At 35.8% G+C, this 19262-nt stretch overlaps 1 protein-coding gene across 1 annotated transcript in view; it reads right to left on the bottom strand.

Annotated features, from left to right (window-relative positions):
- ZNF804B (zinc finger protein 804B) overlaps positions 1-19262 on the bottom strand; it is a 529401-nt gene that overhangs the window by 277066 nt on the left and 233073 nt on the right. The window lies entirely within an intron of this gene.

The raw sequence follows: 19262 nt of genomic DNA, 5'->3' as shown, positions 1-19262 counted from the left end.
CAGCAGTATGGAAGTGAAAGATATACTCATGGATAAAAGGTCATTCAACAGGGGAAAAAATGTAGGGCATTTAGGAAAAGAATTGGATATGATCATGCCTTGTTAGCAGTTTTGAATATTATCCAGTAAGAAATATGGAGACATACTTGAATTTTAATCAAGGGGGGGATGGTGGGATAGGAAGAGAATTGTGTCTAATCTGTCCCCTCCTTTTCCTTTTCCACCACTACTGCAAATGCTCACTGACTTTTATTTTATCCCGACTCTTAGCCGACTTTATACCATGAGATATTTTGGAGTAAGAATAAACTGGAATTGATGACAAATCTAATGTGGTGGTAGGGAGGAGGAGTCTGAAAGAACATAATGGGTATTCTTGAAGACGCGGATGGACGGTAATGCCATTAAAGAGACACGGATTATTCAGGAGTAGAAAGAGTGTGCCTGTGTGGAAATGTAACACATTTATTTGGGTCATCTGGTACTTGAAATACCTGGATGTTATATCCAGGAAGTGGATGGAAATGAAATGTCAAGAATGTAGGAAAGAGTTTGGAGCCTGGTGGTGGAGTTTTAGGGGTCACTGGCATACAGACCATGGCCATATGTGAGATTGTATAAGAAGAGGATTATACAATTTGCTGTACACTTGAAACTAACACAAGAATAAATCAACTATACTACAATAAAATTTTTTTTTTACAAAGAGGATTATAAAATAAGGAGAGAGGAGAATCTTGACTAGAACCCTGGAGAGTACTGAGCAGACAAAATAGGATCAAGGAAAATAATATTATGTACACAAAAGAAGAGAATGCTTCAAGAAGACCTGAGTCAGCAGCAGTAATGCTACAGTAGACAAGGGGGTTGAGACCACAAAGGATCTACTGGATTTTGCAAATTAAGAGCTAACTTTTGTTACCACCAAAACCTGGTTTAGCACACTAGTGGGTTGAGGTGTGAATGAGACTTGAGCACGGGAAGGCAGGAAGTATGAAATTCTTTCCCAAAAAGTCTGTCCACAAGATGAACAGGAAACCAGTAAAGTTATTGGAGTGGATACCTTTTGATGCTGTTTTTCTTTTCAGAATTTAAAGGTTCATTTAGAATTTCATCAGGAAATTGGGGATCTATCTTGGGATCACCTTACAAAACAATGTGATCAAAACACTGATCTACTGAAATAATCAAATTCACATTATTCTTCTACAATCCATTGCTTAATGATGTACTGCTGTTCTACATGAAATATGAATCAATCATAATCACAATTATCTTGCCTAAAGGTAAAATCTATGTTAATAATGCATCTTTCCTCTAGTCAGACACCTATATGTATTATAGAATATATAACTATATTTCTTGAAACTACAACTTAAGACAAGTATATTTTGAATTTAGATAACCTTCACCACCATCCAGAAAACGTATCTTTTTTGTTCATGTCATGTATATTTCTCCAAAGAAAGCATACAGATGGCCAAGAAGGACATGAAAAGATGTTCAACATCGCAAATTATTACAGAAATGCAAATCAAAACTACAATGAGATATCACTTCACACCAGTCAGAATGACCATATCAAAAAGTCTACAAACAATACATGCTGGAGAGGGTGTGGAGAAAAGGGAACCCTCCTACACTGTTGGTGGGAATGTAAATTGGTACAGTCACTATGGAGAATAGTATTGAGGTTCCTTAAAAAACTAAAAATAGAACTACCATATGATCCAGTAATCCCACTCATGGGCATATATCTGGAAAATAACATGGTTCGAAAGGATATATGCACCCCAGTGTTCAGTGCAGTGCTGTTGACAATAGCCAAGACACGGAAGCAACCAAATTTCCATTGACAGAGGAACAGATAAAGATGATGTGGTACATACATATACACAATGGAATATTACTCAGCCATCAAAAAGAATGAAATATTGCCATTTGCAGCAACATGGATGGACCTGGAGATGATCATACTAAGTGAAGTAAGTCAGACAGAAAAAGACAAATATCATATGATATTGCTTATATGTGGAATCTAAAAAAAAAAAGAAAAAGATACAAATGAACTTATTTACAAAACAGAAACAGACTGACTGACTTAGAAAATGAACTTATGGTTACCAGGGGGGAAAGGTGGGTGGCAGGGGAGGAACATATTGGGAGTTTGGGATTGACATGCTGTATTTAAAATAGATAACCAACAAGAACCTACTGTATAGCACAGGGAACTCTGCTCAATATTCTGTAATAACCTAAATGGGAAAAGAATTTGAAAAAGAATAGATACATGTATATGTATACTGAATCACTTTGCTGGACACCTGAAAGTAACACAACATTGTTAATCAACTATACTCCAATATAAAATAAAAGTTTAAAAAAGTCTCATGGAAAAAAAGAAAATATCTTGAATTAGGACAGAATAGGTGAAAAGATATTTAATAACAATTTTTGCAGACCCTGATGCCCTTTTGAGTCTTCTTGGGACAACAGGATTGTGTTAAAAGACAGTGCCATTCCAAAAGTCTTCTAGAACCTTGAATTCTTTCTTAGCAAATAACATATTTCTCACTTCTACTCAAGGAAATGATGAAAGTATTGAATAATCAAGGGATTTCTCATTTATGCATTGAGTTAAAAAAAGATATTTTATTGTTACATATCACTGAGAGATGAAACAAAGAATATAGCTGTTAACAAACTTTCAAAGAGATTAGACTAAGTTGAATGTTAATTATGTGCCTAAAGAAAATATCTGGAAATAAATGGTTTTTTAGTAAGTGACTGTCAGAATATACACAGCCAAATTTCCCTTCTGCTTATCCCTTTGTAAGCTTTTTGAATTGAGTGTTAAAAATTAAATAAGCTTTATATGAAAAGGAAAACATTTTGATATACTGATTCATTCATCCCCCATTCTCCAAAAAATGCTATTTTTAATTTCAAACAGCTATTCATTTTTTACTAAGAAAAATATCAACTATATTAAGCATAAGGCAATAAAAGTGATTTGATTACAATTAACTTTGTGTGCACTGGATGAGAAATAGAATTCTTTATTGGAGAAGTAATAATCAAATCAGTAGATACTACAAAACAAGTTATGAAAAATTCTTTAATTATGAATTGCCCTTGTCCACACTTTTCACTTTCAATAGTCCAGATTATAAATCCAATTGAAAAAAATCAATAAAACACGATGAATAAGTGAATTTTATTATTCTCCTCCAGTGCTAGGCTTTAGGTTAAAATAGGGACAGCAACTTTACATGCCATTGGTATGGGACATTTTAGTACCAATATTATGAAATACGTATTATTTTTATAAAAAACTTTTAGTTAAATTGTGCTTGTTTCCGTTTTATCAGTAAGGAACAGTCTAGGATGATTCTCTTAAAATAAACTGATGGTCTCTAAAACATAAATTATTGGCTTTGTTCTAAAACTAATGGAAATCTTGTGATTTCTCCATATGTCGTTCAAATAATGTTTTCAAGTCCCCTGCCATAGGTTGAGAAACTAAGAATAGAAAAGAGAATAAAGTAAATTTATGGCTAAATACTAATAGTGAACGATTGCTTCAGAAGAAGAAAACATGTCAGTTTCCCCCATTTTCCTTAATGGTTAAACATATTTAACAAAATCTTGGTAGTCTTATTGTAAGAGCCTTTTTACTCACACTTTACTGAGAAGTATTTGCAGCCAGCAGAGTTAATGCAGGCTCATTCAGGAAGTCACAGCACTCTGTGCATTAGGACTCTGCTCTGCGCCCCTGCTTTTAGCCCAATTACCCCATATTGTGGGACGAGGAAGGCCATTGTTCCTGCTTGCTGGTTCTCTTGACGTTTTATGTCTCTGTGACCTTACCATCATTTTATCCAGGGTTTCTCAATATTAACCAATCTTAAGGATCACTCTGGAACTTCTTAAAATCAGATTTCTAGACCCCTTCCTCAAGGAACTATGATTTGCTTGGCTTAGGGTGGGTCTCCTGAATCTACGTTTTTAACAAGTGGGCAAGGTATTTTTTAAGATTACGTAAATTTGGAAATAACATCTACTCCTCTACTCTTTTTTTTTTTTTTAATTAATTAATTTTTTTTTTTTTTTTTTTTTTGGGCTGTGTTGGGTCTTCGTTTCTGTGCGAGGGCTTTCTCTAGTTGTGGCGAGCGGGGGCCACTCTTCATCGCGGTGCGCGGGCCTCTCACTGTCGCGGCCTCTCTTCTTGCGGAGCACAGGCTCCAGACGTGCAGGCTCAGCAGTTGTGGCTCACGGGCCCAGTTGCTCCACGGCATGTGGGGTCTTCCCAGACCAGGGCTCGAACCCGTGTCCCCTGCATTGGCAGGCGGATTCTCAACCACTGCACCACCAGGGAAGCCCTCCTCTGCTCTTCTTATCTCCTGAGGATGATCTCTCTCACCCGTTGTGATACCAGTCTATGGAATATTCTTCTCTGTGCATATTTGCATCCAGCCTGTCTTCCATCTTTCTTCATGCATGCAAGTAGTCACCTTATTCTGTGGTTATCATTACATCCAGTGAATAAGAGGTGTGATTGAATTTCACACATATGTTAATTTCACAAGTCTTATTTTCTTAGCTGTGGCTCAGCCTCATTAAGTCCTTCAAAGAAAATTATAACATTTCTTTGAAAGGCATGGAGTTTTATTTAAACTACAACACTATCTGATCTTTTTTTTAATGAAGGAACAACAGAATCCTTATTATGGAGGTTGCTGGAAGTTGTTTTTTGTTTTTAGATATGAACTAAAGTTCTATTTCTAAGCATAATGGTAATTCCAAATGTTTACATGTGACATACATCCCTAGAAACTTTGAGTAAAATATTTGTATGACATCAACATCTGTTTTACCTTCAGGAGTGTCATTTCTATTGGCAGGAACAGCCACCCAGATGCTTGAAAGAATCACCAACGTAGAAAAAGTGTTAGGCTATATCTACATTACAGATTTTTGCTTTAAGTCATTTAAATTGTTCGCAGACTGATTCTTTTCAGCCATTGCTTAACTAATTCCTTCTGCCAAAACACTTTCTCTCCTACTGCATCTCTCAAAATTTGACCCATCCTTCAAGACTTAGATTAAATGCTATTTGCCATTAAGTTGATCCTAATCCTCTCAAATATGTATGATCTCTCATCCTTCAGAATGCTGGTAACCTTTTAATATTATCTTTTTGAGATTTTATTGTATTCTGCCTTGAATGACAGTTGTTTCTGTACATGTCTTGGTACCAATACCCCCTTTTAACCTGTCTCTCCTGGAGAGGACTGTCTGCCCCTTTATCGTCCTTAGCCTCACCTGGCACAGGCCACTACGTCCTCCAGGTAAGGTCACTGACCACCACCTTATATTTCCACCCTGTTCTGTAAACTTGTGCTCTTCCTACTCACATCCCTGCTCTGCCCCCCAGTCTGTCTTCTCTAGTCCTCCTGCTTTGAGCATCTATTATTTCTAGTATTCTCCCTGTCCAACTAAGCCTAGCTAGTCTTCTACTCATTTTCCTATCCATAAACCTCAGAGCTTCTGGGGAGGGTACGCTAATCCCACAGGGTTTTGAAGAAAATGGGGAAGTGCTCAAAAACAAACAAAAAAAAAACATTGATGGTTGTATGTCAAAGAGACACAGGAGTCAAGTGAAATAGGTACCAATATCCAAAACTAGAATAACTTGAGCAAAAAAATATATAAAGAATATATAAAGTAGTATTGGATTATAACCCAAAGTATAAAATAAATATCCATGAGTCCATGATGATATAAATAAGTGATTGAATAAAGAAAGAAATGAGAGCATAGACAAATCTCTTGTGCAATAGAATCCCAAAAAATTTATGTAGATATTCAGTCCTCTAGGAAGGGGAACATAACTGCCTACTCCTTAAGTCCAGGCTGTGCATCGTGACTTTTTCCAAAGAGTATAATATGGAAAGGAGGGAAAAAAGAGTAAATTTACAGTAGAGAAACGTGACAGACCCTTTGACCAGGTGAGAAAGTTTAACCTTAGCAGTGATAAATTATGCTGATAATATATACCTTTGCTATGATGTAATAAGGATGGCTGTTAACCTCTGTGGTCTTCTTCCCCAAACCCCATAACACTAACCTGATCATGGGGAAACCAGACAATTCCCAACTGAGAGACATTCTGCAAAATACCTGGCCAATATGCAAAATTGTCAGGGTCATCTAAAACAAGGAAAAGTCTGAGAAACTGTTACAGCATAGAGGACCTAAGAAAATACGATGACTAAATGGAATGTGGTATCCTGGATGAGATCCTGGAACAGAAAAGTGCATTCAGTAAAAAACTAAGAAAATATGAATAAGCTGTGAACTTTAGTAGATCATATGTATCAATATTGGTTTATTAATTTTTACAAATGTATCATACCAACATGATGTTGATAATAGAAGAGATAGGGAAAGTCTCTTGACCACAAATTGTGTGCATTTTCAAAGAAAATATCTTGTACCTCCCTCCTGTATTTTCTGCATAGAAATAGTGACCTTGTATAGTGTTTTTGCATAAAGGAACTTGTATCAGATGTAAACCTTTCATCCTTTGGGAAAAACGTTGCATTAATTTCAGCTGGCCCATCCCACTGCTGGTGTTCACACCCAGAACGTTCTCTTATGTCGTTCTTGTTCACTGGCTATTGACTGCAATTCTCTCTCATATTTAATGCTCTTGGAGTATCCTTCTGACACATTTTAGTGAACAGACACCATTATCTATCTCCCTCAAGTGTTTTTTTAATCGCCTATTAACATTACCTTTACCATGCCTATCTGAACCAATACATTGTGCTTTTGGATGATAGCTCTGAATGGAAGGTTCTGAATAATACAGTTTAAATATAACAATTTAAATTTAGTAGTGTTTGAACTTTTTCCAATATAGAGAGTCTGGTTATCACAGGCTATTTACTTTAAAGCAATAATATGGCTCTTTTTTTCTTATTATTTATATTATTTAAAACATTTACAACATAGAATGACAAAGAACAAAATGAATCAATACTCTATTATATTAAGTAGCAAAACTGTGTGAATGGCCTCAAGGGGAATTTGAAAATCTTGACATAATGAGATATAAAATAAAATTGATTGATAGGGAGTCAGGACTGAGGCCCTCACTACCATGACATTTAGGTTGGAAGACACCTGTAGGGTGCTTCCATCTGACTCAACAGATGGGCATGGTAAAAGGTGTGTGCACATGGTGTGTGCGTGTGCGTTTATATAAGCTAGACCTGCTGTAGCATATTGAATGCAATTCTTTATTAGAAATGTTCTGTATAACTTTTTATAAGCAATATATGTTTTATTGATACACATTTGGAATGCTTAAAATGTGAGCTGGGGGTCACCATCCCAAACTAGATTTGGGAGATACACTGAGGACCAATTAATCCACCATTAAATTAACGTCATTTTTTATTTCTATCATCACTTATTTATTTAAAGTAGTATGCACTTTTCTGTTCCAGGATCTCATCCAGGATACCACATTCCATTTAGTCATCGTATTTTCTTAGGTCCTCTATGCTGTAACAGTTTCTCAGACTTTTCCTTGTTTTAGATGACCCTGACAATTTTGCATATTGGCCAGGTATTTTGCAGAATGTCTCTCAGTTGGGAATTGTCTGGTTTCCCCATGATCAGGTTAGTGTTATGGGGTTTGGGGAAGAAGACCACAGAGGTTAACAGCCATCCTTATTACATCATAGCAAAGGTATATATTATCAGCATAATTTATCACTGCTAAGGTTAAACTTTCTCACCTGGTCAAAGGGTCTGTCACGTTTCTCTACTGTAAATTTACTCTTTTTTCCCTCCTTTCCATATTATACTCTTTGGAAAAAGTCACGATGCACAGCCTGGACTTAAGGAGTAGGCAGTTATGTTCCCCTTCCTAGAGGACTGAATATCTACATAAATTTTTTGGGATTCTATTGCACAAGAGATTTGTCTATGCTCTCATTTCTTTCTTTATTCAATCACTTATTTATATCATCATGGACTCATGGATATTTATTTTATACTTTGGGTTATAATCCAATACTACTTTATATATTCTTTATATATTTTTTTGCTCAAGTTATTCTAGTTTTGGATATTGGTACCTATTTCACTTGACTCCTGTGTCTCTTTGACATACAACCATCAATGTTTTTTTTTGTTTGTTTTTGAGCACTTCCTTGTTTTCTAGCATCTATCTTGTTATAGATGCTCCAGGATATCTTGTATATTCACTGCCCAGCCCTAGAATCAGGCCGTCAGGCATTTCTCTAATGATCGTTGATTTCTTTTATTGGAGAATGATGTTAGAAACCAAGATATGGGTGCTAAGTATGCTCTGTGCTACTGGGGTGTCATTGCCTTCTAGGCCCTCTCAGATGACAAAGCAAGATAATATACATATGTATACTAACCTATGTATGTATGTGTGTGTGTGCATGTGTGTGTGTGTGTAATTCTCCCCTAAACATACTTCTCCCCTTACTTATCTATATTCTCCCACTCCAACAGTAAGAAACCTGGCTCTACCATTTGCCATCCGTTATTTATTTAATGGTTCAATTCCCTACTACTTCATTTAAATTTAGAGCCAAATCCTGTTGTTTCCAGAATTTTTATTGTGTGTAAATAGCATTTAACATTTAATTTAAGAAGTTAAATAGAGATATACCTTCCTTTATTCTCTCATGCCTACATCACCAGCACCATATGTTTTAACAACAAATAAATCTTCCTCTGAGGTTTGATCTTGTTACCTCATTTGGTGATATAACCACTGGGACCAAAATTACAAATAGGTTATGTTCCAAATGTTTGCTTTCCAGTCAGTCATTTGGAACTTGTGGCTTTTGTTTTGAAACACTTTATAAATAATGGTATGATTTCTAGGCTAGCTCACAAAGGCCTATTTAACTCAGAATACAAATGTAAGGGTATATATTTGCAATAAAAAATAATAGAAAGTAACATTAGTAAGTACAAAGGGCAACATTAAAACAATTAAATGAGAAGTAGTGTTGTATTAATCTTAGAATATAGTTGCTTAGGCAAAGAAAGCAAGGGTTGAGAGTAAGAAGTCCATTAAATGCAGAGAAAACAGCTGCAGAGAAACCAGCATGGTGACTTCTGAGATTGCTGGAATACACAGAGTGTGATGTAGAGTGGATTTTAATGAGCCTGGACAGGCAAGCAGAAACTTAATTATAGCAGGCTTCATGTGTCATGCCAAGAAGATGGGATTTAAGTTTAGGGGAATGGGAAGCTAATGAAGGATTGTATGCAAAGGCATGGCATGATCTCATTTTTGACTTAAAAATATTACTCTGATGACAATCTTAAGGATGGGTAAGAAAAGGGTAACAAAAGAGTCAGGATCAATTAGGAAAATATTGAAATGGTGAAAACAAGAGACGTAAGTTAATAATCCAATACTCTTGAGGAACAGGAAGAGTGTTCAGATATGAGGGATGATAAAGAGATAGACACTTGGTCTCAATTACTAGTTGTTATCATTGGGGTGAGGGAGGAATGAACCTCTATGATTTCCCCTTTACTGGTTTGAGAGATGGGGAAGTTAAAATGGGCATCTGATGGTGTCATTAATCAAGACAGAGTATATGGTAAGCAGAGAAGTCTGGAGGAACATGTAATGAGTACATTAGTAACATGATTTGCACAAAAAGTAGTCTTAGCTTTCATTCATAATTCAGGTGTTTTTATAATATTTTATACTGGAAGTGATTTCCCAAGATGCCTGCCAGAAAATGGAAAACAGAAAGGGTAGAGAGTTGTTACAAAGAACTTATGTGTACTTATAAGAAAAGATTATCAAAGATGTACCTTCATAACTATAAGAAGTACCAGCAGAAGAAATGAGGTGAAGACAGCCTATACTGGATCTCCCTGAGAGGGAAGAAAGAAAGTGGGACAAAGGCCCAAGGAATCGCCAAACCAGGCTCCAGCCTGGAGTTGGCGCCATCAGTCCAACTGGAGGTGGGTGTGTTTGTAATTTAGGGAGAGAATTGTCTAAGGGAGGAAATGTGCAATGGGCTGTTTCTTTGTACAAAATCAATCTTGAGTCAGATGCATGTTTTTATGATATTGGAACAACACCATGGATTATTTTAGTTGTGATTTCTACTCATAAAGGTTTCCTAGGGATCTCCTTGGGATACAATTTGATAAAATTAAAACCTTCCTTGCCAGTTAGATAGTATGTGTATTATATGCTCTATTACTATAGTGTATTTCATGTGTGACTTAAAGTTCATAACTACTTATAATAATATTTTATAACAAAGGTTCAATTTTCTAACCACTTAATTTCATCTTTGCTCATCTATTTTCCCATGTGCAAATCAAGGACCTTCCTTCTATGACACCTCTGTCTTCCCTCTCATTATTTCTCATGTTGTTTACACACCTGTGGGTACAGGGAGAATAGGACCGTAGCAATAGAAAAGCAGGTGATATGCCAGGATCTCTGGAAATTTGAAGCTCTTGAAGGACTAGTCATCACTTAGCATTCATTTTTCTTCCAGAAAACAAAACAAAACAAATGACATTAGCAACAACAAAATCAAACAATCTAGTCCAGACCATCAGTTGTTTCTTCATCTGTGTTAATTGATTTCAATCTGGAAGCTGGCATATAGCCTGGAGTTAATTTTTATAATTTGTTTCTTCTCTATGCAAAATGGATCTGCAGGAAACTGATGAAGAGGATAAGTTTTTATATTCATCTCATATGTAAACTTTATTATACTAATGAATGTGATAAAAATAAATGAATGTGACTAAAACAAAGCAAAAACAATTTGAGTGTTTTTAAGCAACTGTAGCAACAAATAAATATGTGATGAACCAATAAAGCGGGGAAGATCTCTAAATAGAATCATTATTCTTGAAGGATGGTGTTAAAGATAGGAACATTTCTACGGAAGACTCCTGAAGTGTACACTTTGAGTCAAACACCATCTGAATAAATACAATAATATCTTAGTTGAAGCTTTTAGCTAACAAAAACGCAGCCGAAGTCTACACTAGTAAAATTAAAAGTATCCAAGAGAAAATTTCAACATTTAGCTTATCATTTGAAAACTTCCATGCCAACAAATATTGTCTGCTTTTTAAATCAAACCTATTTTTTCAGATATTTTTGAGGCTTTGTAGATACATTGAAACAAACATAATAAAAGTTATGAAAAATGCATTGATTAATTTACTAAAATTTAATTAGCTCTAATCTGTTATGGGAACTGAGAAATATACTACACAAGCAAGAACATGTGAGCAGTCTAACGTAAGAGACAGACAGGAATACTGATAAAGTAGAATACAATGTTCTTTGGTATCAGTAGTATTAAGAAAAGATTCCTATATTACTGTCTTGGGGAAATTATAAATACCATCCTGAGTAGAAAACTCAAAGGATGAATAGGAGTCTGGAGAAATAAAGATGGGCAATGGATTCTAGAAAGAATTGAGATAGCAGGATGGATGGCATGAAGGCCTGACAAAGATGGACATTAGTGGGAATCATGAAAAAAGTAATAAATCTCATGCAAAGGACATGGGAGAGACAAAACAGCAGTGAGACTGGGCTGGGGATGGATTCTGCAAGATCTTGAACAACAAATTAAGGAGTTTGGTTTTTGTCTTGGGGGAATGCAAGCTTTAAGCATTTGAGAAATGGTTTTATATGTAACAATTCTTTGACAAGCTCATTTTTGTTGGTAGGTAACTGTGGGTAGTATGAGAAATGCACTAAATACTAAATATGGAGAAAACTGTGGGGAAGAGAAGATTTAGAAAACTCAGGAACCACGCATCTAGAGCCACCGAGTGACCTACTGCCCTGAGGCTGGGATACCTGGGAGGTCTGAGGAGATCAGACTGTCCCTGTAGTGCTAGAAACTAGCAGGGCCCCATCCTATCAGGTTTAGACATTGCTCACACTTGGCCATTGAAGCTTATATTAGACCAGTGAAATTAAATGTAGAACAAAGCATTACCTATTTTGAAAAACTGTAATGGTCTTTTGACAAACTGTGGTATACAAAGACTGAGGAGTACAGAGGAAGCACCACAGGGGCTGCCAAAGTAACGGGCAGAGAGCCGCGGAGTAAACTCTGAGATGTGCCCTTCTGCTGCCCTTGCTTCAGTCAGTGCAACTCTTCAGCTGCTGATTTTTATTTAATTTTGCATATAGGGCTTCTGTTTAAGGTTTTTATTAAATAAATATTTCTATTATTTAAAAAAACAAAACTGAATACCAATGGTGTACAAGGCCAATATTTCCCAAAGCAGATTTTTAAAAAGTTTCCCTTATATCTAGGTCCATCCACATCTCTACAAATGACCCAATTTCATTCCTTTTTATGGCTGAGTAATATTCCATTGTGTATATGTGCCACATCTTCTTTATCCATTCATCTGCCGATGGACACTTAGGTTGCTTCCATGTCCTGGTTATTGTAAATAGTGCTGCAATGAACATTGTGGTACATGACTCTTTTTGAATTATGGTTTTCTCTGGTAGAGTGAAGTAAATCAGAAAGAGAAAAACAAATATCATATATTAATGTGTATATGTGGAATCTAGAAAAATAGTACAGATGATCTTTTTTGCAAAGTAGAAATAGAGACACAGATGTAGAGAACAAATGAATGGACACCAAGGGGGGAAAGGAGGGTGGGATGAATTTGAAGACTGGGATCGACATATATACACTACTGATACTATGTATAAAATAGATAACTAATGAGAACCTACTCTATAGCTCAGGGAACTCTACCCAGTGCTCTGTGGTGACCTAAATGGGAAAGAAATCCAAAACAGAGAGGATGTAGGTATACGTATAGCTGATTCAGTTTGTTGTTCATTAGAAACTAACACAACATTGCTAAGCAACTATATTTCAATAAAATAAATTAAAAATAATAGTTTTTTTTTTTGAGCACACGGTTTTTTTTTTTTTTTTAATTTATTTATTTATTTATTTTTGGCTGTGTTGGGTCTTCGTTTCTGTGCGAGGGTTTTCTCTAGTTGCAGCAAGTGGGGGCCACTCTTCATCGCGGTGCGTGGGCCTCTCACTATCGCGGCCTCTCTTGTTGCGGAGCACAGGCTCCAGACGCGCAGGCTCAGTAATTGTGGCTCACGGGCCCAGTTGCTCCGCGGCATGTGGGATCTTCCCAGACCAGGGCTCGAACCCGTGTCCCCTGCATTGGCAGGCAGACTCTCAACCACTGCGCCACCAGGGAAGCCCAAAATAATAGTTTTTTTATATCTAATTCCCAAAGGATTCTTGATCCTAAGAGATTCATTTATTATTATCTATATTAGCTTTATGAAACAATTATGAATTGTCATTAACTTTCTCTTTTTGCCACGAAGATTTTTCCATGAACCATAACAGGTCTATGAATGCCCTTTGGAAATGCTAGCTTTAAGATAAGCCACACATATAGACTTCACTCCCCAATGTGGCATATTTACAGCATGTCACAACAGTTTGGAGTATGTTGCCCTCAATATCAAGATGCTTTCAGGAATGTTTTCTGGAAATAGACTTCTTGGGTTTAAATCTTGGCTTTGCCTTTATCCTGGCAAAATTTAGGGGTAAATTAATTAATCTCTGTGTTACTGCAGTTCTTCTAGCTATAAAATGTGAATAATCATAGTATCTTCTATTTAGGGTGACCATGAAGATTAAATCAGTTTATATGTGTAAAATATATGGAGCAGTGCCTTTATGAGGTAGAAGCTATATTATTGTCAGCTATTACTATTGGCATTATGTAAGCCTTGGGTCTTACTAAGAAATTGAGCCAGCTTTTGGATTTTCTTTTTGGTTAGTTTTTATAAAATTTATTTTTATTGACGTATAGTTGATTTACAATATTGTGTTAGTTTCAGGTGTACAGTAAAGTGATTCAGTTATACATACATATATATCTATTTTTTGTCAGGTTCTTTTCCTTTATATTGAGTATAGTTCCCTGTGCTATACAGTAGGCGTTTGGTGGTTATCTATTTTATATATAGAAGTGTGTATATATTAATCCCAAATTCCTAGTTTATCCCCCCTCTTTCCCCTTTGATAACCATAAGTTTGTTTTCTATGTCTGTGGGTCTGTTTCTGTTTTGTAAATAAGTTCATTTGCATCATTCTTTTTTAGATTCCACATATAAGCGATATCATATGGTATTTATCTTTATCTGTCTGGCTTACTTCACTTAGTATGATTATATCTAGGTCTATCCATGTTGCTGCAAATGGCATTATTTCATTCTTTTTTATGGAATTTAACAGCATTTGCTCAGACTAGTATATCACCTAACAAGTGTTTGCTTATTGTTTGTTTCTCCCTACTGTAATGTATGGTCATTGAGAGTAGACAGTTTCATGTATTTTGTTTGTTGCAGTATTTCCAGAAATTAAAAGAGTGCCTGGAAAATAATAGGAACTCAATAAGTATTTGTTGAGTTAATGAATGAATAAATTCTTATACCAGTGAAGTGGAACTAATACGAGTATCCCTTCAATGCCTCATGTGGTACTTTGATATTTACAGAGCCATAAGGCAACTCCAAAAATACCAAATGTAAGCAAGGGAGATAGAAAACCTATTTATTTTCTTAGAGCTCAGGGCAGGTACAGTTTTTAGACTCTCCCATAGCAATTTGGGGCCCCAGTGAAGTTTTTCCAAAATAATTCCACAAGACCATCCCTGTATCACAAACAGAGCTGACTCAAGGATCAAGATGAGGAATGAGGCTTGGTGCCCTCTCCAGGGAATGTAGACCCCAAGATATATCTGAATCTGTACTCTACTTTCTATAGCTACTGTCCTCATCCATCACAAACTTAGGCATGTCTCTGTGTATGTGCCAGAGATGGGGTTATTCCATCTATATTGTCTGAGTACTACTGAGAGAGTTTAGTTGTGTGTGTGTGTGTGTGTGTGTGTGTGTGTGTGTGTGCAGAGGAGGAGACAGGGTGTGAGGGAACCTCATTTCACTGCACCTAAAAGCAGATGTGCCCGATCAGATCCACTGCCTATAAGGAGAAAGGCTCTTTTCTTCTTTGTCCAATCAGGCTTTTGTTGAGCTGATTAGAATCAAAATTAGAGAATGAAGTAGGACAGAGAAGGGGGAGATGGATTCCTATGAGAAGGGACATGATGATACTTCTGGAAACAGAAAATAACCTAGAAAGTCTGGGAAAGTAGGGAGACATATTTTTAAAAGACAGAGAAAATTGGGCAGCGGCCAAGATGAAGGAAAATTTGGGGCCAAAATTTGAATAGTTTTTACAAAGTGTGGCTGTGTGCAACGTGGTAAAATGCTCACTTCCACATCTCTTCCAGACACTTGGGTTAAAAAACTTAATTTATTTTTAAAGATTTTGGAACTCCTGCTAGCAATCTTTGGAGACACACCCTTGCAGAGCAGGCCACCTTGTAACAACAGTATGACTGCTATTTTTTCCCCACTCTTGTTGCTCATGATTGGTTTACATTGCAATTCTATTTCAAATTCTGTTTCATCAATACAATAAATATTTAGAAACAGTAACTTTGGATGGGGAGACAGAAGGTTTATGAGCTTTTAGGCCTTTTAAAATTTTCTAGGTTTTTGATGACTTTGGCTAAACCAATATCCTAAATTTTCTCTAAGAATTGGTCAATTTTTGGAATTAGATATCTAGAGTAAAATTAATGGTAAATGTCATGAAATCGCTTAAAAAAACAATTTCACTTACATGTTGTAATGTGTCAAAAATACATAAATGCGTCACTATCATTTCTGCATGCTTAATGGTTATGAAAGAGCTGCTATAGAAACAGGGAAATATACTTTCTTATAATAATACTGCTACTGAATTTTATTTCAAAATTTTCTACAACTGAGTGCATTAGGCAGAAATCAGTTGAATAAAAGAAATTAATGGGGGAAGAGTTAGCATATGATAAAAGGATTAAATCACTCAAATTTAAAGACATTAACTCAAGCACAGCGAAAATCAAGTATAAGAGAATATTATTTATGACAAAATTTATGTAAGATGAATCAATGAGACAAAACTGATTTTATGAAGAAATTGTAATATTAAGTGAATAAATCACCATATATATGATTAAAGCTATGAAAAATCTTGGAAAGAAAGCTGGAACAAACACATCTAATATTATATTGACAGTGAAAGCTTTTGAGAGTGAGCCTGGATGATCACTTGTTTCCTTTCAAACTTTCTATTTTTCACCACTGCCCAGAACAAACACTAATTAGCTTTATAAGAATAAAATCAAGTACACATTTTTTAAATGAATGAAATGAAGCCTTGCTCCAATAATGGTATTGCTTTTCTCAAAACCCACTAGTGAGACCCTATATCTCCATTTATGTATTACATAGATATTCTAGCATGTAAATGAGTTTTACATGTTTGAAATGAGCAGATGCTTATTTCTGATGGCCTTGTTGGCACTTTTTGGGGGGAGTTGAACAATAAGCTTTGAGGAATACTTGGGAGAGGACAGCAATTCTGCCATATCTTTAATGTAAGTAGTAACAGCTCTTTTTGAATCACTGACTTTTCTTGTTCATTAAATTATGCAGGCCAAGTAGCTAATAAAAAGGTAATATTTCATTTTACTTGTTCTGAATTTAATCAACTTTTATTTTTATTTTTCTTTCACTGAACTTTTTTTGTTGTCAAGTATCAACCTAGTCTCATCCTCACTTTGCAAAATACTACTCTGATCATCAAGGATTTGGTAAGGCTAACATAATCTGCCTCATATTTTCTGAATTTCAACATTTTTAGGAGAAGGTGATTCAAATGATTTGTAGAATAATGAAATAACAACCGTATGCAAAGAAAGTAGTGTTACTTCTTTCATACCTTCTTGCTAATGGCAATAATAATATTTAGTAAAAATGAAGGCAATATGTTTTCTATACTTTGAAAGCATCAGAATTAAACACCAGATTTCATGATGAAAAAAAGCACATGTGTAAAGAATACCAAAAAGCTAAATATTTATAAACTAAATTTTACAGGCATACCTTGTTTTATTATGCTTTGCCTTACTGCACTTTGCAGATATTGTGATTTTTACAAATTGAAGGTTTGTGGCAACCCTGCATCAAGCAAGTCCATCTGCACCATTTTTTCCAACAGCATTTGCTTACTTCATGTCTTTGTATCATGTTTTGGTAATTCCGGTAATATTTCAAAATTTTTCATTATTATTATATTTGTTATAGTGATCTGTGATCAATTTTTTGATGTTACTATTGCAAAAATACTATGACCAACCGAAGGCTCGGATTATGGTATTTTTTAGCAATACAGTATTTCTAATTAACGTTTGTCCATTGTTTTTTTAAGACATACTGCTATTGCACACTTCACAGATTACAGTATAGTGTAAAAGTAACTTTTATAGGCCCTAGGAAACCAGAAATTCATGTGACTCTCTTTACTGTGGTGGTCTGGAACCAAATCTACAATATCTCCAAGGTATGCCTGTAGTTCAGGCATCTCTTTATGTTGTGCCATCTTCTTTGAACAAATCATGTGGCCTCTACAACAACATCAACAAAAAAATTATCATTATTTTCACAATAGAAGTTTAAAAAGTATACATACTATTTCATCCCTGGAATAATCTTCTCACAGCTTCTATGAACTCCGAGAAGCATTCTTAAGGCTATTGTAAACAATAGAGTTATACAAGCCCCAAGGTTCAGTTTTCTGATTTAAAATAAGGAACTGTTTTGGGCAGAATTCTAAAAATGACCCACCAAGATTCTGTTCCCTAATCCCTGGGACTGTGAATACGATGAGATACCACACATTTGATTATGTTACCTTAGGTGGCAAAAGGGAATTTGGAGATGTAATTAAAGTTACTAATCAGATGACTTTGAGTTACTGAAAAAGGAGATTACCCAGCTGAGTCTAAAACAATCCCATGTGCCATTACAAGACAGAGAGGTTTTCTCCGACTGGTAGCAGAAGACAGAGTTAGAGAATGTATCGATTATTGAGAGAGATGGGGCCACAAGATAAGGACCTGAGAGCGGCCTCTAGATACTGAGAGCAGTTCCTGACCAACAGGCTGCAAGAACACAGGCTTAAGTCCTACAACCACAAGGAACTGAATTCTGCCACTGACTTGAATGAGCTTGGAAGCAGATTCTTTCCCAGAGCCTCTAGGTAAGGGTCCAGCAGTGCTGACACTTTGTGAAACCCTGAGCAGAGCACCCAGTTGAGCTCACCCTGATTAGGGATCTACAGAACTAAGAGATAATAATTGCGTGTTGTTTTAAGTCACCAAAATTGTGTCAATTTGCTAAGAGAGCATAGGGAAGTAGTATAGAACTGTAGATTGTTTAAACCTTGATGGGACCTTAAATAAGTCCAAAGTCTAAGAAAAAACAGGTGACAGAGAGAGGATTAGGGCTATTACAAAGCATTGTAAAGAGAGGGGAAAAGAGAGTTATTATTTAACCACTAATATTCAAAATGTAATTTTAAGCAATATATTCTGCTTAAAACCAAACTTTTGGAAGAGAGAAAGAAATTAAGGACTCTTTAGCACCACTTACAACATCAATGGCTAGATTTTATGATGGACTTTTTCCCCATACTGTCCATCCTCAAGTTTAACCCTGAAACTGGAATAGAAAGAAGGAGGAGCTGACACAGAGGAAGTAAAAGAATAACCAAAGCTTTATGATCCCTGAGGATTGTGGGAGAGTGAGGCAGAAGACGGAAATAAAGGTAAAGAGAGAGAAATGTCAGTATTCTTATTTTTTCCCTCTCACTTTAGAAACATTATCTAAAGCATTCTCTATGTTTAGCTCCATGTTTCAGGCTACTGAATGAGAGGCCCTCATGGAATGTGACTCGTGGATTGTGGCCATATCATATGTGAGCCTGCCAGTGTGGAATACTGAAGCAAAAAGCCCTGATATTTAGCACTCCTGACCGACTCTTGGATCACGTGACCAGTTTTAGGTTTTCCAGTGATTGTCTTGACTAGGGCTCTAGGCTGCATATAGTCACGATGCTAGTTCATTAATTAGTGGGGTTTTTAAAATTGGAGTTGATTTACAATATTATGTTAGTTTCAGGTGTACAACAAAGACATTCAGTTATTTTTTTTTTCAGATTCTTTTCCATTATAGGTTATTACAT

Source organism: Balaenoptera acutorostrata, chromosome 7, assembly GCF_949987535.1.
Source record: "Balaenoptera acutorostrata chromosome 7, mBalAcu1.1, whole genome shotgun sequence".
Classification (NCBI taxonomy): Eukaryota; Metazoa; Chordata; class Mammalia; order Artiodactyla; family Balaenopteridae; genus Balaenoptera; species Balaenoptera acutorostrata.
The sequence above is the reverse complement of the archived record's forward strand: the minus strand, read 5'-3'. Positions and strand labels throughout refer to the sequence as shown.